General features: G+C 42.6%; 1 protein-coding gene across 2 annotated transcripts in view; it reads right to left on the bottom strand.

Annotated features, from left to right (window-relative positions):
- The window catches only part of LOC144754111 (butyrophilin subfamily 1 member A1-like), a 470572-nt gene that overhangs the window by 267476 nt on the left and 175949 nt on the right, over positions 1–27147 (bottom strand). The gene's annotated exons all lie outside the window — the stretch shown is intronic.

Below are 27147 nucleotides of genomic sequence, written 5' to 3'. Positions count from 1 at the left end.
AGCAGACATGACCCCGGAACAGGGCTTGGCGCTCATTGGCAATTCCAGGCGGCTCCCAGTCGCACTTCGCAGACTCACGGATATGGGGATGCTAATGGCTAAGAGAGTAGTAGCTCACTGTTGGATGAGAGGACCGCTCCCAACCAGAGCTAGATGGGCGCGAGACATGCTGTACTGTAGCACACAAGCGGAAAACTATAGTGAACTGCTGCCCCCCAAAAGCCGCCCTAAAAATGTTTGGGCACTGTACCAAACTTACCTCAATGGGAGGGAGCGAGAGGAATCTGACAGCCCGGAAAGGGAGACCCCAAGTCGGCAAGCAAACAATGACTCGGAACCTGAACCTCGGCTAGTGGGAGAGGAGAGCTGTGCACATGATCCAGAGAGTGCGACATGGAGCGGGTTGGAGGCATGGAGCGATGTAGGCAACGATTAGATGGGCGGGGTGGCAACGTAAACACACAGTTTACACCCAGTCTAGCTGGGACACTACACTCGGGACAGACATTCCGGATAGACTAACTCAGATGGGGCGCAGACACTGCTCGGGGACATACTGAGGGTAGGTGTGGCTGTGAAACAGACCTAGGCATCACCTTGACGAACACGCCTTTGTTGCACATGGTGATCGCAAGAAGGGAGGGTTGGGGGGGACAGGGCCATTGACCGAGTTGGGAGTTAGTATTGGTTTAGTTAGGCCACGAACGCACTTGTCTTGAATACTGGCTGCGGAGTGATGGGGAGGTGGGGGGGGACGAACTGGTGGATAAAATGATGAAAATGCGCATGACAACTGCACCATGCTCTGTTGGCGGTGATAATTGCGAATTTGTCAGCTGCTACCAGGAACACGCCGCCGGACCCCCGGGTTGTCGGCTGATGGGCCGTGTACGAATGTGCTTATTGTTTACCTGACATATATATAACGCGGCCGGCCCATGAGGTTGTAGGCCTGAAGCTGTGTATTTGAAGTTCGTGGCAATAAAAAAAAAAAAAAGAAATCCTCCCAGAAATGGCATCTATACCTTTTTTGTTAAAAACCTGACACAGTGGCTTGTGATCTGTCCTTACTTCAAACTTTACACCCTACAGCAAATTCTTGAGTTTCTTTATCGCCCAGTGCACAGCTAGTGCCTCTCTTTCTATTACAGAGTAACACAGTTCTGCACCTCTGAGGCTTCGCGATAAGAATAAAATTACATTCTCAGATTCGCCATCTTTCTGCTGTAACACACCACCCAGGCCTTTCATGCTGGCATCAGTAATAAGTACAGTTCTTTTGGTGGGATCAAAACTTTTCAACTTGGGAGTTTTCTTGAGCATGTTCTTAATTGCAACCAATTCTTTTCACAATAATCTGACCAAATAAAATTGACACCCTTGCATAACAGTTTCCGCATATTCACATACATCCCAGCAAAATCCTTCATAAATTTGCTATAATATTCTGACATTCAAAGAAATTGAATCAATTCTTCCTTATTGCATGGAGAGGCAAGATCTTAAATGGCACTTACAAGTTCAACCTTGAGTTGCACACCTTGACCTGAAATGGTATGATCAAGGTAATCTATTGATTACTTTTTAAACTTACATTGGTCAATCCTTACAGTAAGGTTGTATTCCTGGAATTTCCTAAAGACTTCTCTGACTATCTTATCATGTTCTTCTTCATTCCTCCCACACACCAGTATGTCATCCTGATAAATGTTAACACCCACAACAAATTTTAAAACCCTATCTAAGGCTTTCTGAAATACGCATGCTGCAGACACCAGACCAAATGGTAGTCTAACAAATCTGTAAGTCCCAAAGGGCGTGATAAAAACTGTTAGGTCTTTGGAGTCATCTTCCAGTTTTATTTGATGATAGGCAGATTTTAATTCTACAGTAGAAAAAACACTTGCACCCTGTAAAAGCATCAACATAGATATTTTTGTCAAGGGATATTTGTCAATGATAACTTGTTTATTCAATTCTCTTAAATCAATGCATAGGCGCAAATTTCCGTTCCATTTGCGTGCGGCTATGACTGGCGCCAACCATCTATTGACTTCTACCTCCTCAATTATACCATCTTTCTTTAATTTCTCCAGTTCTTCTTTCATCTCATCTCTTACTGACAATGGGACACTGCGGACCTTACAAGCTATTGGAACTGCTCCAGGAATGAATCTTATATTGTAAGAATAGCCTCGTAAACACCATAATTCCTCTTTAAACACATCCGGAAACTCTCTCTTTAGCAGAGTGGTAAAGTCTGCTTCACATCCTGGGCTAATACATCATTAACTTGAACATCTTCTCTCAAAATAATAGGAGGATCACTGTTAGGGTCCAACATCTCCCCAAGATCTTTCTGGTGAAACCAACTGAGGATGCAGTCCCTCTTGTGTGAAAAATATATTTTTCCCGTGGTATATCTACCTCTGAATTCTATCAACCCATTGAAGTACCCTAATAATTTAATAGGTTCACCTCCATATCCACTAGGTCTTATGTCAGCTTTGAGAAGTTTTACTAACTTAGCAAGCTTGTTCATAAAGAACTGTCTTCAAATAATGGTGATTTTCGCCCCGAGTCAGAAAATACTCTAGTAAGTTCCCCTTCCACCTTTATGTCATCCAGGGGGCCTTTTTTATGATTGTCTGATACTTGTGAAATCATTTGTCCACAGTAACAATCAGATTCGTTATCACTATCACTGTTGCCATCGTCTGCAACTGCAAGAACCTTTCCTTTGTTTTTCTTAACCTTGCAAACAGAGGTAAAGTGTCCTACCTTTTTACAAATTGCACAAGTTGACTTATGTCCAGGACATTTCTTATCATTAGCCAAGTGATTCTCACTTCCACATCTGTAACACTTAAGTTTTAAATCTCTTACATTTTGTTTTCTGTCCCCTAGCTGTAGCACTCTTCTTAAAGTCTTTTTCTTTAGAATTAATTTTTACAGACTGAATAGCATTGTCTTTATTCTCACGCTTAGTAATTATATCTACACATTTTAAAGAGTGCCCAATCTGCTTGGCAATGGATAATACCTTCTCCAGAGTGGGTTCATGCTTTTGCCAATGATCACTTCTGACCTTTTCAACATTACACCCCAACATAAATTGGTCCTTAATTCTTTCCTTCACAAGAGCACAAATTTTACACGAAGACGCTAACTTCTTAAGTGCAGTGACATAGTTTTCAACTGACTCTCCATCATTCTGTGTCCTCCTGCCAAAGTGATACCGTTCTCGAATGGTACTCACCTTAGGCAGATAGTGCCTGCCAAGTTTCAAGATGCATATTTCATATTCATTTAAAGTTTGATCGTCCACATCAGGCAGGTGATCAAACACCTCTTGTCCCTTAGAGCCGAGGCAATGAAGAAGAAGGGCTGTCTGCCTTTCAGTGCTAAGATTAGTGCCACAAACTTTTGGGTGCCTCTAGAAACCTTTTTCCACTTCTGCCATTTGATCGGGGGATAGCCAGGCGTGGAAAGGAAGAACGGAGGAGTTGCTACATTCTGCATGTTACTGGCTTTTCTTAAAGAAACAAGTGTTAATTCATAAATGACACGACATGTAAGAAAATATAACAACTTGTGATAATCAGTAAATGAGATGAGTATGCACAGTAATGTGTGGTGTGATAAGTTAACAAGCAATAACTGTGATGAGATCAGTGATGTACTAATGAGCAAAAACTATGATAGAAACAGAGCATGATTTAAGGTTCTTGAAACAGTAACGATGATGCTACCAAGGTTTGATTTGAGGTCCCTGAAATAAAAACAACTTTTCCTGAAATAAAACAACTGTTAGAGCACCCCTTGCTTCCTTGCTCCCACCATTGTCTCTCTTTTTTTTTTAAATACACGAAAAATAAGAGAGAATACACGCAAAGATTGTACACTAAAAATGTAATAATATTAAATACCACTAGATGGCAATGTGATATAAGGTATCACATTTAGTTACTTGTTTCGTCTCTTGTTCTGTTGTCTAAAAGTTCACTCTGTCATAATCCTTTTCAATGTTGATGTAGGCAACGTCCGATGAGTCCTTTCACTTCAAAGCAAACAATTAAAAAAGAAATTGCGTAGAGAAATGAAAACAGCGTCCATGTAGCGTTACACACGCAAATGACGTTACGTAACATGACGAGGTGATGTAGATGTGCGTCGGAAGAGTCCGATGGACGAAATGACGAAAGGAACAAACGAAGAGAAGAATCCTCATGTACCGGAGAGTGGAATCCTCGTGTATCCTAGATGCAGGTAAGCAGTTGATGTTTAAGAAATGCAGTTGCATGCGCTATTGTCTTTTGAAGGATGCTATGTTCCCCATTCAAAGTATGTACGTCACAAACTTATCAAAATGACAATGCGGACAACAGCGGGCAATTTCCTTGAGATGTCTTTGCGCTGACAACAATTCAGGCAGCCAACTTCCAAACGCTGTTACTTAAAGTGAAACGGTCTTTTCGGCCAAAATCAAATGCTAAAAGCTTGGGCACTCATTTTTCCAGCGCTTTACCACCAAAATCAAAGCGCTGCTGAAACCCAATGCAAAATAGACTTTTTGGCCAGACACAACTCAGTAATTTAAAGAGTTTCTCAGCATGTGAACTTGCACAAAAGTCTTTTCATAGCGCTGCTTAAGATAAACGAGGATAACTCGATAACCTACTAATAATAACAAAGTCCATGAGTTATCAAACGCTGTGGGAAGATAGTGATGATAAGCCACTAATTTTTAAAAGTCCATGAAATATCATCACTAAAGTGTAGGGCCCGCACCGAAGTCTCCCAACCTCCCAGGGTTTAAAAATAATGAGGTGAGATGTGTGGTGGTTGCCCTAATGTACAAGCCCAGAAATAAACATTTAAACCACAAAATAAGTGGTTAAATGTACATGAAACTGAGTTCTAAAGTCAAACTGATATGTGGTACTCACAATAATGATGAGGAATACCAGACTTTAGGAAGTCCAGTACAGAAAAGTCATGAACATTTTTGGGGGGATGTTGGGATCACAATCTTGATGAGTAGAATAAGACCGCAGCTCGTCGCCAGTGTGAAATTCAGACTTCAAAGAAGATGATCCGGATAATGAAATGCAGTAGTAAGGTTTATTCCAGTAGAGCGATCCCATCCATCCAGCAGGAGAAGTCAGGTGCAACTGACTGTAAACACAGCAGAGGCATAACCACACCAGGTTATATCACCATGGTGCACTTTTAAACATAAGCAATGTGTCTGCACTGACTGCAGTACTGAACCTATATCTGAATTAAGTAACTTAAGGATATTGCACTATCCCAGATGTGGGGAAGCTCCAAATCATTACAATTGACAATACCTTCTCTAGGGATATAGCATGCTCCGCTGCCTTTCCTCTGGTCCCAGAGCACTAATTTCTCACCCCAAGGTGCAAGGACTTAGTCAATGAGCCAGAATGAACTACATGTCCAGTTGGACTGCAACCCACAAATAACCCACTGAACAATACTGTGTAGGAAGTGTTTTGTTGTAATTATAAATCAGACAGATGAGTTCAGGGAAGTAGTGGAATTCCAACCCCTCTTTCATTGATGAATAACACACTCAAAACCACTAAGAAACAGCACATACATTTTAAAATATTTATTTTAAACTACTAACCTAGCTCATAAAATTTGAATATTAACATAGAATATTTAAAAAAATGCAGTGAAGCTTGTCATGATCAGAGAAAACAGCAAGAAAATCTATAACATTGTTATGGAGTCTCATGCTTTTTAGAGGTGTTATGCTAACTTTGCTAAAGCAGTATTTAGGAAGACTGTTATTGAATTGCTACCAAGGTTCACACAACATACTTGTGGTTTCATTATGGAATAGCAAGTTAGCTATTTTCTATTACAGTTTAGCAGTGTATGCGTGGATGGAACATAAACTGCAATTGTAATTGTAATTGCATTTATTTTGCGCTTACTATCCCTGACGAGGCATCGAAGCACTTTTTCGGTGAGTAGCACACTACTCCGAAACCCATAAAGGAATTAGCGTTGAATTAGTATAGTGAAATAGGAAAGTAATTTGAGAGAAGGATATGTTAATGAGTTATTTCGATTTAGAAGTATAGCGGAGGGATATTAGATGGAGAAAGATTAGCATTTATATAGGGTTTGTTACTCCTGATGGGGGTATTTGAAACGCTTTTTTGGCTAGTAGCTTGCTACTCCAGAACCCATAAAGGATTAGTGTTTAATTAGTATAGTGAAATTTGAAAGTGATTTGAGTGGTGGATATTAGTCAGCTATTTGGATTGAGAATGATAGCAGAGGGATAGAAGAGGGAAAAGGGTTTGCATTTATATGGTTCTTGCTACCTCTGATGTGGTGTTAACGCACTTTTTCTGTGAGTAACACGCTTCTCTGGAACCCATAAAGGATTAGCGGTGAACTAGTACAGTGATATATGAAAATAATTTGAGAAGTGGACATGTTAGTTAGTTATTTGGATTTAAAAAGAGAGTGGAGGAATAGAAGAGGGAAGGATGTATACCTTTTTTGTGTAGGTCATAGCAGTAGGAGTGGGATGAGTAAAAGGGGTGTGGTGGGAAGAGTCAGGGGAAGGGTTTAGGAAGGCTTTTTTGGGGGGGATCAGTAAAGTAAAAGAGATATGAGATGATGCAAGGTGGGTAGAGTATGGAAGAGTCTAGAAAGGGTTATTTTGGGGATCATAGTAGTGGTATGGGTTTGGGATGATTGGGAGAGTGGAGGTGGAGGATATATATTAATAGAAGTATAGGGTGAAAAATTGGGTAGTGCATTGGAAAGAGTAGTATTAAGAGGTTTGAGATGAGTTAGAGAGTTGAGGTATATGATATAGTGAGAGAGGTGTAAGGTGAGAAATAGGGTAGTGCAGTGGATATGTTGAATTAGCAGAATAGTCATAAATATATAGATATAGTATATGTAAGGTACATAGATGCATTAAGGAAGTATATATATGTAGATAAAATATGCAATAAATACAATCTGGCTTTTAAGTATTGATGTATTTAAATTTCTTTTTTTTTAAATACATAACTTTTCCACATGTTTATACAAAGCAATACACATATATATGTACATATGTATAGTAAAAATAAATGCTTATTTACAGAGGGATAACTTTTTTCCGGAAAACTTTAAAAACATACTTGTATCCCAGTAATTAATGCCTCTCTTGTCTACATCCCACCTCTGGACATACCATTATAGAACACTCCCTTGCAGCAACAGCGCGGAGATACCCCCTCGGGGGTCTATTCTGGCGCTCTGCAAGAATATAAATAAATGAATATAAATAAATATGCTGTTTATTCTGTTTGCATTTGGTGCTTATGTGGGGAAGTGCCAATTCTTTAGTAGTTTTATGAAGATGAGGTGGTTGTCTCTGGATCTTATTTTGGGTTCTAAAGAGTTCCATAGCTTGGCTGCCTCCACAGAGAAGGATGAGCCCCCATGGTTTTTTTCTTGTATCTTGGGATTTTGAGGCAAGGTGCCATTCTAGATCGCAGGTTCCTTTGCTGAATGTGTTTGGTGATTTTATTCCTGATGAAGAGTGGTCCCATTCCATGTATCACTTTGTGGGCGATACAAAGCAGCTTAAATGTGGGTCTTCTGGCAACCAGTAACCAATGGAGGGCTTTCAAGGCAGGGGAGATTTGGTCTCGTGGTTTGATATGTAAAAGTAGTCTGGCAGCCAATTCCTGAGTCTTTTTATGGTAGTTAAAGGTGATCCATGGTAGAGACTAGCGGTGTAATTGAGTTTAGACAGAACAAGGCATATGGTAGCTGGACCTTGTGTGGAAATCCCAAATGGGGGAAGATTTGTCGCAGTGTTTTATAGTAACAAAGCTAGCTCTTGCTAGTTTGTTCACTTGGGCATTCATCGATAGCTTGGAGTCCATGGCCATTCAGAGATTTTTACTTCCTTTGATATTTTAGGCGGTTATCCCAGTTCATCAGGTGAGGGGACAAGCGGGGCATAATGTTTCCAATCGTCACACATGAGTATTTCCATTTTTGTGGCATTCAATTTGAGATAGCTCCATGTAATCCATTGATCCACGGCTCTGATACAACTGAAAATTTATGAGTTTCCAATGTCTTTGGGGCATTCCAGTTGAAGAGGTATTTGTGTGTCATCTGCATAGTTACAGCACGTGAGGTGAAATTGATTGATCAGTGCCGGTAATGACTTCATGTAGATGTTGAAAAGCATGGACAAGATGATAGAGCCTTGAGGGACCCCTGCTTTTGTGGTGCACGGTTTGGATGAGAAAGGTGGGGTATGGATGACATTAGTTCTGTTGCGAAGGTAGGACGCGATCCAGTCCAGAGCAGTCCCCTTTATGCCGGCTTTGTTGAGTCTTTGTATCAGGGTGGTATGGTCAACCGTCTCAAAGGCAGCTGAGAGGTCAAAGAGAAGTAGGTCAGCAACCCCGTTGTGGTTGACTGTTTTCTTCAGGTCATCCCAGATGGCAAGGGGGTGTTGTAAATGAATCTAGAACCCTAGTGTAATTTTCCCGATTCATGCCCTTATATAGGTATAAATTACCCGATCCTTATATAGGCATAGAAATCATTACCATACTTGGACTGAGCCTATGCAGCCCAAATACGGCATGGCTACTTCCACTAAGTTCCGAGAATCAACAACGATTTCTTAGAGAATCAGCATCCAGGGATTTCCCCTCGCCTGAATACTAAGTTATCTAGGAAATCATGGAGTTTTCACAGAACTGGGTCTTTGAGTGACGTTATTAAGTCCAATCATACGTCAAACTCGGCACCTTCAAAGTATAAATATGCCTACATTTGCCCAGACAAACACACGGTGGTTTGGAGCAGATCGACTAACTACTTGCCCGACGCCCTGCAGCAGCAAGTGCCGAAGGAAGCCGACCCTCCAGCTGACGCACTGAGAGACGCTGTCTTTTCTTCTGCCGAGAAATCCAGCTCCAGTGTTTCCAGGCTACCCTTGCGGGTTGCTGGGAAATCGAGTCCTGAGAGAGAGATACAAGACCTCCTTCATTCTAAAACCAAGGTACGGAGCTGATTAGACCCTTAGAGAATTCTTGAAATAGATTCTTGGCAAAGAATACTAAACTTAAGCTACACCTCACTTACTTCTGCCCCTGTACTAGACATAGGTTAGGTACACCGGGGTAGGCATATTTTAGAATCACCAGTTGAGTATTTTAGTCATTATTTTATTACTGTATGTATTTTACTTGTTTTAGGCAACTTATGGCTTAGAAACCATATCATGCTTTTACAGTACTACTTTATAATACTTTTCGTATTCTATACCTTGTACTTTATAACCAGTATTAGCAGCCCGTCCCGACGTTGTCTGGGTATGAATTGCTGCCGGCCAGTAGTATATTGTTTTGTAGGATTTCGTTTTGATAGCATTTCTTATCTGTGACAGGCCTGTGAAACGCTCCGATTCACAGTGCACTGCTGATGCACTTAAGAGTGCGCGTTCAGTAGTGTGTGAACTCGAGTTTCCCTACTTTATTTTTCCTTGCAATATTATATAGCGCGAACTCGACAACATGGCATGAGCACACTTTACATTACAGAAGGTTTGGGTTTTGGGGTAATGGGGTATTTTTAGGGTTCAGGGCTAGGTTTGGGTTTTGGGGTACAGGGGTATTTTAAGGGTTCAGGGCTAAGTTTGGGGTACAGGGGTATTTTTAGTGTTCAGGGCTAGGTTTGGGTTTTGGGGTACAGGGGTATTTTAGGGTTCAGGGGTAGGTTTGGGTTTTGGGTTACAGGATTATTTTTATGGTTCAGGGCTAGGTTTGGGTTTTGGGGTACAGGGGTATTTTTAGGTTTCAGGGGTAGGTTTGGGTTTTGGGGTACAGGGGTATTTTAAGGGTTAAGGGCTAGGTTTGGGTTTTGGGGTACAGGGGTATTTTAGGGTTCAGGGGTAGGTTTGGGTTTTGTGGTACAGGGGTATTTTTAGGGTTCAGGGCTAGGTTTGGGTTTTGGGGTACAGGGGTATTTTTAGGGTTCAGGGGTAGGTTTGGGTTTTAAGGTACAGGGGTATTTATAGGGTTCAGGGCTAGGTTTGGATTTTGGGGTACAGGGGTATTTTCAGGGTTTAGGGATAGGTTTCGGTTTTGGGGTACAGGTTATAATTATAGGGTTAAGATGGGTTAGTGTTTAAGGGTGTTGGGGTATTTTAAGGAGTACGGGTGGGTTATGATTATGGGGTACAGGGGTATTTAAAGGGAGCAGGGTGGACACCCGGAGCTGGAATGTACAGAACCTGGGAAGAAAAAACAATGAAATATTGGGCACAACGCTCACTTTTTTTTCCCCGTAATCCTGCGCCCCGCACACGCCCACGCCACCAGCACACGCCCACAGCACACGATATGAGACATGGCATGAAGGGTGGAACATACCACACGCCCCCAGCGTTTGTCACACCCCCAGCACACGCCCACAGTACAACACAGACAAGCCCACAAGGGACTACTTTGCTGGCACAGTTCTTTTACCTTTTAATTGTATATGGTGGGCGTCTGCATAGCCTATGTCCTTCTGCTGCAACTGACCTTTCAAACGCTGTATTGGGTGTTGTGATTGGTGCTGAGGTTCCTGAGATTACCCGCCTCAAAGTTTTGGTCTCTCTCTTTTTATATTAGTATAGATATAGATAGAAAAGTATCCATCTTTTGTGATTTCTAAGTTTTGAATCACAATCTGTTCAATAAAAATGAAGCAACCTCTTGCAATAGGGGTTTTGCTGGGTGTTCGTGATACCTCACCATAAACTGGGCCGAACCGCTCCCGCACCGCGTCACCATGCAAACGCGATAGAGCATGAAGCTCGCTCTTTCCACCTTGCTCGCCACAACGCATTGCAATACAACGACGGGGTTTAGTTGGAATATCCCTTCATAAACTGGGCCGTACCGTTCTAGCACCACGTCACCATACACACGCGCAAGAGCGATAAACTTGGGATAAGGAATTGACCTGCATGCCCTAGAAATTTACATCACGGGCCAATACCGAACACCTTCTCTAAACGTCATACACTTAGCCATAAAGTCACAGTGCACTTGAAAAAAAGCGCACCCAAGCCTCAGCGCAAGCATGCCACAACGATCCTCATAGTAAAGGTTCCGCATTAGAGACCACTGGTTAACTACCTATCTCTTTTTTCCTAAGCATGCCACAACCAGATTGAGCATGAGAATGAGAGAGTTGACACTTCCAGAGAGTGTGGTTTTTGTAAAGTATTGCCATTTTTTAGTTGTAACAAAATCCACAAAGAGATTTTGTAAATGTACTATTGTACTACCTTGTGTAAAATACTGACCCCATGATTATGCACACACGTGTATGAATAGCGCGGAAACAACATATACCGCTACAATTACCCTACAAACATGTGCATGAGGGTCTTTTATTTGTGAGACACCACATACCGCCTGCATACCCTGGTTATGCAGGACAAGTGATCCTTCCCCCCATGATTAATTAAGTTACGAAAAGGAGACTGAACGGATCAGAATTCCTCCTCCCTATCTTGATCGATTGTGGTGATCTGCAGCATAAACAGTGGGGGGTAGAAACCAACCCCATTTCAAATAATTGCAAGGGGGTGGGATAGAGGCGATGCAGTAATTTAAAATGAGTTAACCGTAGTTTATAGTTTGGGGAGAGAAGCTTTAATGGAGACCTCTTATACAGTGCACAGGGGTAAGGTGAATTCCAGGGAGCGTCACAAACCCGGTATATAGACAGCGGCTTCACAGGTGACCGGTGGTGGGATTATACTGGCACCATTTAATACTCAGGACCTGTTTTGTTTCTTCACAAGGGCCTGCCTTTTCTGATGGAGACTGTACGAAGGAGAAACCACTCTAAAAGAAGCCCTGAGCATGAAGACTACAAAATGGAGTGACATAACTCTGGACTGCCTCAACGGAATAAGCCCTAATTTTTTGTTTATGGCCTCCCTCCTTATAAAAAACAAACCCTTACAACCCCTATGCTGCAAGCTGCAAAATAAATCAGACACCTACACTTCAGATTGTATTGTGATCTATTCTGCTAGCCTGTTATAATTGGAGTCAGGAGTGAGATCTCAGGCTGAGACCACAGGCTACAGACAGGGCACACCCAGTCACAATTGAACAGATGGTACAACCACTGGCAGAGGGCCAGAGGAGCTTGCAGTTGGCAATAGAACAGAAAGCCCAGGCAGCACAACATGACACTTAACTACTGGGAATACAGAGATGGTGACACAAATAGTTAGTGAAGCTAATCGCCATCTTGGAATAGTGTCCAAATGCATTTTTCACAGATGGTTTCCTCAAGAAGCTGTTGAAAACATTTCCATCTGCTACCGTATTTTGCATACACAGGACCGGCAATCCATCCCCCTTGTGGCATGCAAGGAAAGTGTGTTAATGAAAACTTAAATCAAAAATGGACAATATGTAAGTGTCAACTGTTATGTTTGCCTCAACGATATTGCTAATGTGGCTAGTCAGAAGTAGTAGCTATTGGAGGAAGGAGAGATAAGGTGGTGTCAACTCAACTGCTTTGGATTTGTTTGTTTGCTCCTGAACGTGGAGGGTGTGAGTCACGTCCGTGTGGTTTCCAATGCAGAGACTTTGCTGATGGTGTTTAATTGAAATCTAGCAAGGTGGTGAAAGTCTCAGGATCCGAACGAAAGGCGCTACCATGTTAGATCCAATAGAGAGACACCTTTCAACGTCATCATGCCGGGGGAACTTTGCTTTGGCCACATCTCTAAGATTTTAAACAGATAGTTTACTACCAAGTTGGTTTATAAGAAGTATTGCATTCCCAAAATTATAAAAAGGGGTAGTACATTTTAACTGACCTTCGTAAATATCTTCATCAGCAAAAGGGCCTTATGTACTCCTTCTCCACACCTATTGAGTAGAATATCAAATGAATTGAGCTTTGGGAAAGTGATATTATTTTTGTCCTGAGGAAGGTGGTTGGAATTTTGAGATACCACTGAAACATGTTGACGATTGATTGAAGTCACAATTTACAACACACTGGCTGTTTTATACATGTGAAATGGATACATAGCTAACCAGTGATGTATTAAGTAAATGTGTCTACCCACAAAGACAAACTGTATTGTCTTCAAATATCTCCCCTCTCTGTATATATTGTTTGCACAAAGCTATTTTAATGTTTTTAAAATGTTATGATTTTATTTGAAGCATTTGTTTCAAGATGATCAATAGAGCATACTATATTACAAATCAGAGTACTTCCTCTAAAATCAGTGAGGTAGATGGCTGTAATCTTGTTAGAATACGAATGGCGGTTGACTGAATGTGACTGAGGAGTGTAAGAAGCTTGCATTTTTGGAATAGATATACCCAGAGGAATCTTATTTCCCTTATAACTCAACTGCTTGTGCCTTTTGTAGAACCGGGGACAACTTTTATCCATTGAAACATATTACCCTTTGAAACAATACAGCACACTCTCAGGCCCCTGTTAACTACAGATAACACACAGGGCAGAGGAAAACCGTCTCTTAACTCCTAATATATAGAGCCTACAGAAATCTAACAGTCTACAGTACTTCTAATGATCCAACGAGGGCTCCAAGGAATAAAGGGTTGAACAACAAGACATGAATCACATTTTCAGATACCACTGAATCTGAAGGTGAGGGAAGTTCGAACCAATTTGATCAGTATGATGACAGACAGGTGCTCTATACCACGCAAAACGACATTAACTTTTTTTAGAACAGAGAAAAGGGAACTAAAGGGGGATATTTTGAAGCCAAACAAGAGGCAGATTCCAAATGGAGCTCTGTCTCATCACTATCTGCAGACACGAAGGCAACAATACTGGAGGAAGGAGATAACATCCCCATATTCAATCTTTCAACCATGGAAAAGAATGAACACATTGAAGGTTTCCTCTTTAAGGGACTTACATTTGTACCTAGAGATTCTTACATACACTCTCGAAGCAGTAAGTAATTTGTTGGAACAGTGAGGGCAGGTGGGCCCCAATTCGTTTATCCTAAAATGTCTTGAAATTGTATTGGGGAAGAACTTTCTTGAATCGGGCAATGACTTATATGTAAATGTATAAACCAGTGAAAGATGTCAGTGTGGGAGCAGCCTGGACCCTTATTGTATCTATATGGACTTATTGGAAGAAAAAGAAAAATACATATATAATGAGATAGCCCCATTTCTGGAACACATAACACACTGGTCATGATTTATCGATGATATATTCTTCATTTGGCATGGCGAAGAACAAGTCCTGGAGTTTTCTGTCATGGATCAACCTATGGGATGACAATCTACAATTCTGCCCCAGTAGAAGTAGGGAGAAGGTTGAGTTCCTTGACATCTGGATACAACATCACAATCAGCAACTTGCGGTTTCCTCATGTTCTTAACTGACAGCTTGCAACACCCTGCTTCATTTTCAGAGTTTCCATCCTAGGTGCCAACAATAAAAGAATCTATTCAGCCACTTACTTGGCATTAGATGGAACTGCTCTAACATTCAGGGTCATGTAAGGAATGCTGAATTACTAAAATGAAAACTAATAAAGAGAGGATATCCCAAACTATTGGTCTGTGAGTCACTTCAGAAAGTTAAATACTACAATAAGGATGCTATGTTCCAACAAAACACAAAAGAACAGAAAGATAGCTTAGTTTGCGTCACTCAACACTTGAACTTACATCAAAAAGTGACACGATTACACAGCCCCAATGGCAGATATTGAATACCAATGAGGGTTAGATGCAGCTACCAAGAACTGTTTTTGCTTTCTGCAGGAACCATAACCGTAGGAACATGTTGGTGAAGTCAAAGATGGACAGACGGCCAATATCCAGTGAGTGGTCTTCACAAATGCAGACATTGCCATGAGTGAGAGAGACGCGTCCTGCCTGGTCCCTCTGCCTGCTCCGGTGTATAGAGCACAAGGCCTGCGTGAGGGAGGCGCGTCCTGCCTGGTCCCTCTGCCTGCTCCGGTGTATAGAGCACAAGGCCTGCGTGCGAGAGGCGCGTCCTGTCTGGTCCCTCTGCCTGCTCCGGTGTATAGAGCACAAGGCCTGCGTGAGAGAGGTGCATCCTGCCTGGCCCCTCTGCCTGCTCCGGTGTATAGAGCACAAGGTCTGCGTGAGGGAGGCGCGTCCTGCTTGGCCCCTCTGCCTGCTCCGGTGTATAGAGCACAAGGCCTGCGTGAGAGAGGCGTGTCCTGCCTGGTCGCTCTGCCTGCTCCGGTGTATAGAGCACAAGGCCTGCGCGAGGGAGGTGCATCCTGCCTGGTCACTCTGCCTGCTCCAGTGTATAGAGCACAAGGCCTCTGTGAGAAGGGCGCGTCCTGCCTGGTCCCCCTGCCTGCTCCAGTGTATAGAGCACAAGGCCTGCGTGAGAGAGGCATGTCCTGCCTGCTCCCTCTGCCTGCTCCGGTGTATTGAGCACAAGGCCTGCGCGAGGGAGGTGCGTCCTGCCTGGTCCCTCTGCCTGCTCCGGTGTATAGAGCACAATGCCTGCGCGAGGGAGACGCGTCCTGTCTGGTCCCTCTGCCTGCTCCGGTGTATAGAGCACAAGGCCTGCGTGAGGGAGGCGCGTCCTGCCTGGTCCCTCTGCCTGCTCCGGTGTATAGAGCAAAAGGCCTGCGTGAGGGAGGCGCATCGTGCCTGGTCCCTCTGCCTGCTCCGGTGTGTAGAGCACAAGGCCTGCGTGAGGGAGGTGCATCCTGCCTGGTCCCTCTGCCTGCTCCGGTGTATAGAGCACAAGGCCTGCGTGAAGGATGCGCGTCCTGCCTGGTCCCTCTGCCTGCTCCGGTGTATAGAGCACAAGGCCTGCGTGAGGGAGGCGCGTCCTGCCTGGTCCCTCTCCCTGCTCCGGTGTATAGAGCACAAGGCCTGCGCGAGGGAGGCGAGTCCTGCCTGGTCCCTCTGCCTGATCCGGTGTATAGAGCACAAGGCCTGCTTGAGAGAGGCGCGTCCTGTCTGGTCCCTCTGCCTGCTCCGGTGTATAGAGCAGAAGGCCTGCGTGAGGGAGGCGCATCCTGCCTGGTCCCTCTGCCTGCTCCGGTGTATAGAGCACAAGGCCTGCGTGAGGGAGGCGCGTCCTGCCTGGTCCCTCTCCCTGCTCCGGTGTATAGAGCACAAGGCCTGCGTGAGAGAGGCGTGTCCTGCCTGGTCCCTCTGCCTGCTCCGGTGTATAGAGCACAAAGCCTGCGTGAGGGAGGCACGTCCTGCCTGGTCCCTCTGCCTGCTCCGGTGTATAGAGCTCAATGCCTGCGTGAAGGAGGCGCGTCCTGCCTCGTCCCTCTGCCTGCTCCGGTGTATAGAGCACAAGGCCTGCATGAGGGAGGCGCGTCCTGCCTGGTCCCTCTGCCTGCTCCGGTGTATAGAGCACAAGGCCTGCGTGAGGGAGGTGCATCCTGCCTGGTCCCTCTGCCTGCTCCGGTGTATAGAGCACAAGGCCTGCGTGAGGGAGACGCGTCCTGCCTGGTTCCTCTGCCTGCTCCGGTGTATAGAGCACAAGGCCTGCGTGAGAGAGGCGTGTCCTGCCTGCTCCCTCTGCCTGCTCCGGTGTATAGAGCACAAGGCCTGCGTGAGAGAGGCGCGTCCTGCCTGGTCCCTCTGCCTGCTCCGGTGTACAGAGCACAAGGCATGCGCGAGGGAGGTGCGTCCTGCCTGGTCTCTCTGCCTGCTCCGGTGTATAGAGCACAAGGCCTGCGTGAGAGAGGCGTGTCCTGCCTGGTCCCCCTGCCTGCTCCTGTGTATAGAGCACAAGGCCTGCGTGAGAGAGGCACGTCCTGCCTGGTCCCTCTGCCTGCTCCGGTGTATAGAGTACAAGGCCTGCGCGAGGGAGGTGCGTCCTACCTGGTCCCTCTGCCTGCTCCGGTGTATAGAGCACAAGGCCTGCGCGAGGGAGGCGAGTCCTGCCTGGTCCCTCTGCCTGATCCGGTGTATAGAGCACAAGGCCTGCTTGAGAGAGGCGCGTCCTGTCTGGTCCCTCTGCCTGCTCCGGTGTATAGAGCAGAAGGCCTGCGTGAGGGAGGCGCATCCTGCCTGGTCCCTCTGCCGGCTCCGGTGTATAGAGCACTAGGCCTGCATGAAGGAGGCGCGTCCTGCCTGGTCCCTCTGCCTGCTCCGGTGTATAGAGCACAAGCCCTGCATGAGGGAGACGCGTCCTGCCTGATTCCCCTGCCTGCTCCGGTGTATAGAGCACAAGGCCTGCGTGAGGGAGGTGCCTCCTGCCTGGTTCCCCTGCCTGCTCCAGTGTATAGAGCACAAGGCCTACATGAGGGAGTTGCGTCCTGCCTGGTCCCACCACCCGCTTCAGCTCCGGTGTAATAGAGTAAAGTGGATTTAAGGATGAAGCAGCGCCTAGAAGAAGGCTTGATTCATTCAACGTAAACCCGCTATTTCACCAGACTTCGCTGTTTAGCGCCAGGTGCGAAAGATGTATACTAGCAGCAACCTTCTTAAAAACGTGTATTTTATTTTGGACTAAAGATATTCTAAAAGGGGCCACCACGATGTCACAATAAAACGTGGAAAAGAACAGGTTAAAGCACACAGCATACATTATATTTTTTTAAAACATGACAGCCCTTTTAATTTCACTAATATTAAATGTCGTAATAATAGTATTAGAAATATTACGTGGTATAAGGCAATTTTCTACCTTGAATAGGTAGAGATAAAGCAATGTCCTGCATCACACACAAGGCCCTTCATACCCAATCACCCAACTACCTAAACAGCAAACTGGTAAAAGCAGGAAAATCCAGAACTCTGAGAAGCACCAACTCACTTCTTTTCATCCCCCCGAAACTGAAAAGGAAAAAAACTCAATGCCGGTCCTTCTCTGGTAATGAACCCAGGATGTGGACTCACTCTCTATTGACCTCAGATGCAACCCCTCCTTCTCTTGCTTCAAAAAGGACCTGAAATGCCTTCTCCTTCTCCTTAAACAATACTTTACCAACCAAGTCAACCAACCTAGGCACCAATAACCTATTGGACTCCCCCCTCACTTGGTCCTCCAAGGATGGTGTTATCTGACTGTTTCGACCACCTGCGTCTTTCTCCCCTCACTGTACACATAATTGTTATGTCTTTGCTTATATCTTTATGCAGCCTCATGTCCTGCGATGTTATGCAATGTTTTTTAACTTTGTGTATGTAAAGCGCTCTGATACCCAAGGGTCTAGCTAGCGCTATATAAAACTTTATAAATAAAATAAAAAATAATTGTATCTGCAGAAATTGAACATAAAGTAGTGAAGATTGTCCTTAACGAAATGAAAAACTGCCGCACATCCAATACGGTGTGCATGAATTTATGCTCACAAAATCAAAATTGAGAAACTCAATGGGATTGTTTTGGTAGTGGCAGTGTTGTGACATATATTTGTCGATTTGTATATTGTGTATATATTGTCTAAAATTATGGATGTTTTGTAAAATGAATGAAATATAATATGAATGAAGTAAACACATTTATATTTGAATACATCCTTGAATTTAATCTTCCTTCTTTAATGGTGTGGATCACATCTGTGACTTTGAGTAAAAATCAAACTTAGTTATGATACAAACAATTCCTCAAGGGATATTTTGTATATAAAACTATATTTTACCCAATTCCATGGGGATGAATGGGTTGCCATATTTAGTAAATCTATGCTCATGCGCTTTGGGATATATAGGTAAGAAGGGATGCAAATCTAGGGTAAGGTTCTGTAAACATAAATCGGCTATACACAATAAGAAGTTGCCTGCCCCTCTAGTACAACACTGTACGCAACTTGAACATTCTGACAATTGCTTGAAATGAACTATTTTGGAGACAATCCATAAGATTAGAGGAAGTGAAAACAACAGATATCACAAGGAAAGGGAAGTGTACAGGATGTTTACTTTGGGGACACACAAGGAAGGCCTTAATTAGCAGCTGCAGCCCATGCTGGTAAGAACAGCGGGGTGTTGGGTCGGGATGGGGGGATTTTGACAGACGCCGACGAGGGGAATTTAATTACTTATTTAATTTTCCCTCATCATCATCCATCGAAATCCCCCCCCCCTGTCCTACCGCCGCACCGCTCTTACCTGCACGGGCTGGGGCTGTTAATTAGATATTTTTGTGGGAACATGCTATTTGTTAGATTTCTATTCACTCCATGTTATAGGAGTTAACAGATGGTTTTGCTCTACCCCAGTGGTTCTGGGGAGTTTGTGAGTGTAATCTGTAGTTATTTGAGGCCTGAAAGTTTGCCAGTATAAAGGTTGTCCCCGATTTCACATAAGGTGTTTTTGACACAAGTAGTTGGGCTGACACTCACTTTTATCCACTTGCTCTGTTAGCTCCTGCTTCTGACTGATCAGCTTAGGACTATCACTGAGGCAGACAATTTGGTTGACGCATTAACAATTTGTCCGTGTTTGTATGAACTTTTCATGATTTCCCTTGCATACCATGAAGGGAGATGGGTTTCCGGTCCCATATATGCACAATATGGTACCCGATAGAAAGGTGTTTAACTACTTCTTGATGATCAAATGCATTTGGGCACCATTCCAAGATGGTGGATTAGCTTTAAAGACTATTTGCTCCACCATCTATGTATCCTTGATAGTTAAGTGTCATGTGATGACCATCAAGATGGACATAAGAGACAGTGTGAGCATCTTGTGATCCTTTTCGCATATGGGATGGAAAACGCTGAACTTGACATAAGTCTGAACATCTTAGAAATAATGATACCGAAATCTGCTAGTGGACTCTTGTGTTGATGCATGAATGTTTGATCTGTGTCTGAGTTCATTACATCAGCCTAATTTGTTTGTTTGGAGTCTGGACACCAGTAGTGAATATGGAGGAGCTCAAATTAAAGGGAGTCTTTACACAATAGGCTAATTAATAGTTAATGTTTTAAATTATTAGCAGACTAACGCATAGGTGATGTTGTCTAGGAGTTGTTCACTACGTTCTGGGCACATATCTTATTTGTAAAGCTTTTCTACCGCAGGATTGGTTTGAGTCCTGACAATTCATATTTGTCCTATCTTCTGTTTTTTATAGAATTGTTAGTGGTGAAGTGCTCTGTCTAAACCTGATTTAAACTATCATTCCCGCCATATCGAAACCATTGGATTTTTTGGTTCTATGCTTCTTTAAACAAATGGAACTAGTGCTCAGATGCCAATGGGTGAGCACACGCTTTACAATGCTACTTTCATTTAATTTCATGGATATCAAGGTATGAGCCTAAACGTTAGATGATACATTTCATTGTTAACCAAGGCTGTGGTTGGCTTGGTGATAATTGTGTTAATTGTCATTCTGTTTAAGATACCAACTGGAAGTTGTAATTTCCATCCTTCCTACATCAAATTTGATCTACTTAAGGTCCGCTACTGAGATGCAGTGTTTTCAATATAAGGCACACATAGGAAGTTTTGTGGGGATGGTATCTTTATAACATCTATTCCTTATTTGCCCATTTTACAAGGTGGCACATTCTAGGGGTAATCTTACAATATCTTCCGGAATCTTGTGTTTTTACACAGGCGATTTTGGCGGAGGTTTGCTAGTTCACTATGGTGGTTCTGACACTGAGTGCACCCGCAACATGCATTAATTAGACCTTTTATAGTGAAGAATCTTGTGAATTAAATCTGTAATGTATGAGCCCCTATCATTTTTAATACTTATCATTGCCTCATTGATGCAGGTGTGTTCTCACACCCCCATTCAATTCCTCCTATCTTTTGATTTGTGGAATTCCAAGTGTTCCCCGAGGAAGTATAAATAATTCATGGTCTCACAACAAAACGTGCCTCGGCACTGCACTGGAGATCTAGTGAAGCCATCCATTTTAGTATCCAAAGGTGTAAAATTATTGAACTACTTGTCTAAACCTTGAAAAGGGGTTAATTTGTGAATATGGTGTGTATTTATATTACAAGACAGTTATTCATGGAAAATTGTATTTCCAATCTGTCCACATTGAGTGATTTTTTGGGACCAGAACTTTTAGTTATCTCTATTTTGTCTTTAATATATGCTTGAGAGAGATTGAATAGGAGTGTATGAATATGAATGAGTGACAAGGATGAGTGGATTTGAGTCTTATTCATTTGTGAGTAAGCATGTTGGGGGGTTTGATTAGGGGAGTTTGTCAAATGTTTATTTATTATAATATAATAATAAAGTCTCAAAGTGAATGTTTTCTAGAAAGAATAAAACATAAAAAGAACTTTTGTGAAAAATAAAAATAATCAGTTCTATACCAGACATAGGTTTTTATATTAGATTTTTGCCTCTACATGATTTTATTTAGATATATTTAATTAGAGAACTGTGGGCAATTGAAAAAGGATTGTGGGGAGGAGGCATGTAGCTAATTTTGTTAAGTATACTGTTCCCCTCGTCAGCTCTCTCCATTTGGTCTGCATGAGCCCTCTGATTTTGGTTTACCTAGGTACCCAATACTACAGCAGAAGTTTCTCTTATACTGTAATATTTGTTTTTTTAATGTGTCATCAAAAACTACTCAAAGATTAAAATATTCTGAGCCCTTTCATTTGTGCTAAAATGATATACTGTCTGGGGTGGTCCCACTCAGAGTTGCAGGGGGAAGCTAGAATATAAACAGAGACTGGCTGAAGGCCACTTCTCACTGCTGTCACCTCCGACTGAGGTTTCTGCTACCAGGCTGCATGGCCTCTGCCTTAACATCCCTGGAGTGAAGCTTCTATTTAGCTAAAGTCTGATACCTAGTCATGTAAACTATTTAAAGTATCTGTTGATTATATCTTTTTTTAATTTAAAATTTTGTAAACATTGAGTGCACTTGCACACACTAAAGTAAAAATAAGACAAATAATCATTGTTGCAAATGCACCAACTCGATCATCATAGTGAGAAGATATTATTAACATTTTGATACAATCCTAGACAGCATGTGCATATGGTGCAGACATTTCTAGTATTTCTATGCATATTAAAACTTCACACTTTCTAGGAAATAAAAAACAAAGGCTGAAAAAGCCAAGAAAACGGAACTCATAGAGTCTGAAAAGACAAAATGATGGAAACAGGAACACCTGAAGCGTATTGTCACAGTGTTCTTGACACATTCTCCAACAGCTTTGAGCCATTGGGGTCCTACCCAGATATCACAGCAGGCTGACTATATGGTAATAAAAATAGTTTTGAAAGCTTGAAAGGGATACTTGAGCAGCAGCCTTTACCTCTTGGGCTGTTCTGACCAGAAAAAGTACATCTTTGTGCCACAGCAGAGGGCGGGTTCTATTTGTACTTCATGTCGGGTTCTCACACTGCTCATGTTCTCAGGCCTACAGCTGAAGTTGGGCTTCAGAAAGGTGACCAATGATGAGCTGGGGCTTCTGGCACTGATGGCACATTGTTACTTCTAGCTAGAAGTCCTCTGTTTCAATATAACACACACTTAAAGTAATGTAAGAGGATCCTTGTCTACATTTTAATGACTGGGAGCATCATTGACTACTCTACAATGTCTATATGCACCTCCTTATGAGGTTGATATGTGGCATACAGGCCTAATACCTCAGCAGAGGTTATGGCCCAGGCTCCCTTGGTGAAGGACCACTGTTCCCGATTGGAAATACCCACCTTTAATGCAGCTCCCGAACGATTGTTAAACTGAAGATAGAGAACTCTAAAGAGCGGCAATGGATTTTTGTAGCCTGCTCGTGAAAGGTATTTCCATTTAAATAAACACCTTAAAAAGTGGAAGTTTGTTATTAGAAATTACTGACTATAAGGCACAGGGAGGTTTGTCCCTATGTACTGAGTCATTTATGGATTGAAACACTGTGGACTGTGCTGCGAGAAGGTACATTTAGTGACAGCAGCTATCCTATAAATATGGCGAGGCATCCATAACTATGACCTGGTAAACAGTCACAGGAAGGCCTCCAGGCCAAAGTTTTCAACCAGGAGAGCCAACTCTCACTCATAGAGTTTTGCAAGACTGGCATGGTGGAGCATTTGCCAATTTATGGTGGTTCCCATTATCTGCCAAACTGTAAATGACACCTCTGTGCTACCTCCAGTATGCTGCAGGTAACCATAAAGACGGCCTTGCACAACAAGCCTGATATTGCCCAGTTTCCTGGGGTATTGCAATGCATATTGTTAGATATATAGCAAAAGCAGCCCTAAGTCAGACAAGGATCAGACCCTGTTAGATGCCAAATAGAAACAGTAGAGCGCTTCTAGTGGGGCCAATGCATCCCAATGATCTGGAAGAGGAAAGCAATGTAACATTGGGCCCTTCACTTTTATCATGAAATCAATCAAGAGAAGGGAACTTTCTATTGTATTCCTCTAGCCCATTCTTTTATTTCAGTACTCATTTCGGAAACTTTTGATGTCTTTCTAGACAATATTCCAGAATCAGATATTCAAGGCATAGAGGGATTTCAAAATGTGAGAGCTTTAGGCAGGAAGCCACTAAGGGTCCTGATAGTGATGCCAAAAAAACTATTTCCAAGCTTGTACTGGGATAGATGAACTACTGTGTACAGTGACTGTAAAATACCACTTGAAGAGGTCATAAAGCATCCAATGCCGCTATATTTTTAGAAAGACCATCACACTCATTTTTTTCATGTTGGAGATTGTTTGTGTACACAAAAATAAAATAATATGAGCTTACTAAAATTACTAAGCAACCCCCTGAACACATTCTGGAATATGCTGGAATATACATGGTCCCAGAATGCATTATTAGGTGTAGTCTTGAATAGATAGGTCGGGGATGCCGAGCAGGCCCATGAGTCCCCTAAACCGATGTCTACTAGCAACCTTTGGAGATAAGATAACCACTTAATTTGACCATGACTGTCCAGTGATACGAGGTCCACCTAGGCTCCACGATGGTTGTCAAGGTCTGCATTGCGTTTCAGCCTTCTCCAATAATGTAACAGCCTTAATTAAGCCTCATATGTCATTGAATTGAGGCCCTGATCTTGTCTTAATTTTATTAGCGGAGTATTATAAGGAAGGTTAGTCAGCGCTCATAAGAATATATTCTCTGCTACCACAAGTTTAGTCAGATTCGAAGTGCCCCATACTTTGGCCCCGTACAGAGCACTGCCCTCTGCTTTAACTCTGGACACATAGAGTACGGGAGAAATATACCTGGTCCGGGATATCCAATAACATCTTACAATTGCAGCTGAGTGCGGAGTTAAATTTAGGCTGCTCTTCTCAACCTTTGGTGCCCACAAAATAGATCTGGTTATTCTAACCACCAAAGAGTCAAACTCACATATCCCATCGACCCCTAGAGCATTATCAAACACCTAGCAACTGGCACATTCCAGCAGGACTCCTTAACGTGATCATTTCATTATATAGTAATACCTGGATCCAAGTAAAACTAGCGGACAACACTATAACAAAGAATTGCCGGACAAATCGTGGACTAAAACAGGGCTGTGTACTCACCCCCACGCTGTTTAATCTATACACTGCAGATCTGGGGAAGAAGCTTCTGAATGCCAGCCTTATAACCCCAAAAATCGGGGGAAACAAACTGCAAATTTTACAATATGCAGACGGTTTAGTGGTAATGGACCACACAAAAATTGGGCTGCAAAGAGGTCTGCAAGCCCTAAATAAGTACAATGAAATCAAGGAGCTCGTGATCAACGCGCAAAAAACGAAAGTAGTTATTTTTGGCCACTTCCCAAAAAAAGCCTCACTGAAATGGCACGCGGGCAAGGAAATTATCACAACCACGCACTCATATAATTATCTCGGGTGCTGGCTAAGTGAAACTGGCAAAGCAACATCACACACGCACAAAATGAAGGCCAGAGCACAGTCAACAATGTTTTCGATATGCAAATTAAATGAGCTCATACAGCGTCCAACGTCAGCACCTATTAGAAAAGTACTACAAGCTAAGATCAGGGCAACCGCGGGATATGCACAACAGGCATTCCCAGGCAAAATGGAGGTAATGTTGGATAAAGTACAATGCCAGGCCTACAAACGCATTTTTAAACTTCCCAAACACACCTGTAACAGTTTAATTCGCTTGGAGTTTGGCCGAAAGCAACAAAGTAAGGAATGATTGGGAACACATGCTAAATACTTCTACCAAGTCATAACAGCCCAAGTTGGAAGCTTAAAAAGTATGCTTAAGCCAATTTACAGAGAGACCGCTAACCCATGGCATAGATACAAGAAAAAAGCAGTGGAAACCTTGGGGCTGGCAAGTGAAAATTGGAAGGATGCACCAACAAACTACCTGGCGATTAAAAATGCAATAAACAAACAATGTCTTCATCTGTCACACACAAATGACCTAGCAGAAATCGAATCAGGAAGAGGGCCACCCAGGTTGGCAACATCATATATAGGGCATAAAACACAGTCCTATCTTAGCCAAGCACTAGGAAGGAAAGCACTCAAAAACATTATATGGGCCAGACTAGTACCCCTTCCAAATCAAAGAGCTAAACCCTGAGTGGAGGTCCCTTGAACACAAAATAAGAAGCAGACTCTGCAACTACAAACACAAATCTCTGCTACACATGATTTGCTGCTGCCCTGCGATGCTCTTGCCCCCACAGATCTTGTTAAAACAAATATGGTTACGACACGGGGTTCGAACAGTAAAAGAAGCCGTTTCGGTACTTTTCTCCTGTACTCTTCCATCGTACCTGGCCAGGTTTGGGAAATATATGGCCAAGCTTCGAAACAGTTTTATGGAAGACGAGGGGTCAGGCATGATGAAAGTCACTTCAGTCCAATAACCCAACTCGCCCCATTAACCAGATGCAGAAGATACAATTTTAATACCTAAAACATTTTAAATCACGCAAGAAACTTACTAATGAGGACACGAGTAAAATACTCTTGCTGTTTTTATTTACGAATGTATAGACACAAATATATATATACATCTATTGTCTTTTATATATTGTTTTTGAAAGTCTTGTATACAAATGTCTTTTTTTCTTCTTTTAACTGGCATGCAAGATATATTGCAAATGATTTTAAGTAACTGTGCAATACAAATAAATATATTAAACCACTTGATAAACCCTAAATGTGTTGTGAGGGGTAATGGCCATAAAATTGGTCTTAGAATGGTTTATTACAAGCACACCGTTCAGTGCAAAAGTCTTTAGATTTATTGATGTATTCGCCAAATGTTGTAGTCCTCTAGGGGTCTTTGAGATCATAACATAACATAACATAACATAACATAACATAACATAACATAACATAACATAGAGAAGACTAATTTAATCTTGCTTTGAGGATGTGCAATTTATTTCTGCATTGCCCACTGTTGAAACTAGACAGACAAAGGAAACTCAGAAAGAGTAGCATTATTTATTTGGGAGGATTTTCTAAATATTCTAATTTCGTTTTGCAAAACATCTGAAAATTTGATATACATAAGATATTTCTGTTCATATAGTAATAAATAGTTTCTATGTTTCAAACTGACCGATCACATTTAAGATTATTATACTTTTCTATAGCCCTTCAATTATTGGCATGGTTTGTTGAAGTATATGACATAAAGTTGTCTGTCACTATGGTAGTTAGGGGGGTCTGTAAAATAGTAATACATTCAATGTAGATTATAAAAAGGCTTAAACGTTATGTAATAAACAAAACGTTCATGATGTAAACCTCAAAACTATTTCATTTGGAAATTCTTTCTTCAGATGTACTATAATTTGGAAATTATTTTCATAGATATGTCTGCTCAAATAGCAAACAATTGATTTTTTAACTTGAAAATGTAATTCATGTATATATTTAAGATGGAGTCTAAGGGGCCCATTATGATGTCGTGCGGATTGCCCCCGCCAGGCTGGCGGTAGCCACAGCCAGCCTGGCGGGGGCAATCCGCACAACATCAACACTCGTTTCCCCCCGCCATATTAGTATGATGGGGGGACCTTGCCGGACGGAAAGATCGTCCGCCGCTTTTCCGCCCCGATCGCCTTGCGGCCGGGGTGGAAATGGAATAATATGGTGGCGGTTTCTATCAGACACCGTCAGCCATATTAT

Source organism: Lissotriton helveticus, chromosome 5_1 (assembly GCF_964261635.1).
Source record: "Lissotriton helveticus chromosome 5_1, aLisHel1.1, whole genome shotgun sequence".
NCBI classification, from domain to species: domain Eukaryota; kingdom Metazoa; phylum Chordata; class Amphibia; order Caudata; family Salamandridae; genus Lissotriton; species Lissotriton helveticus.
Note: the sequence above shows the minus strand (reverse complement) of the source record. Positions and strands in the feature narration are given on the sequence as shown.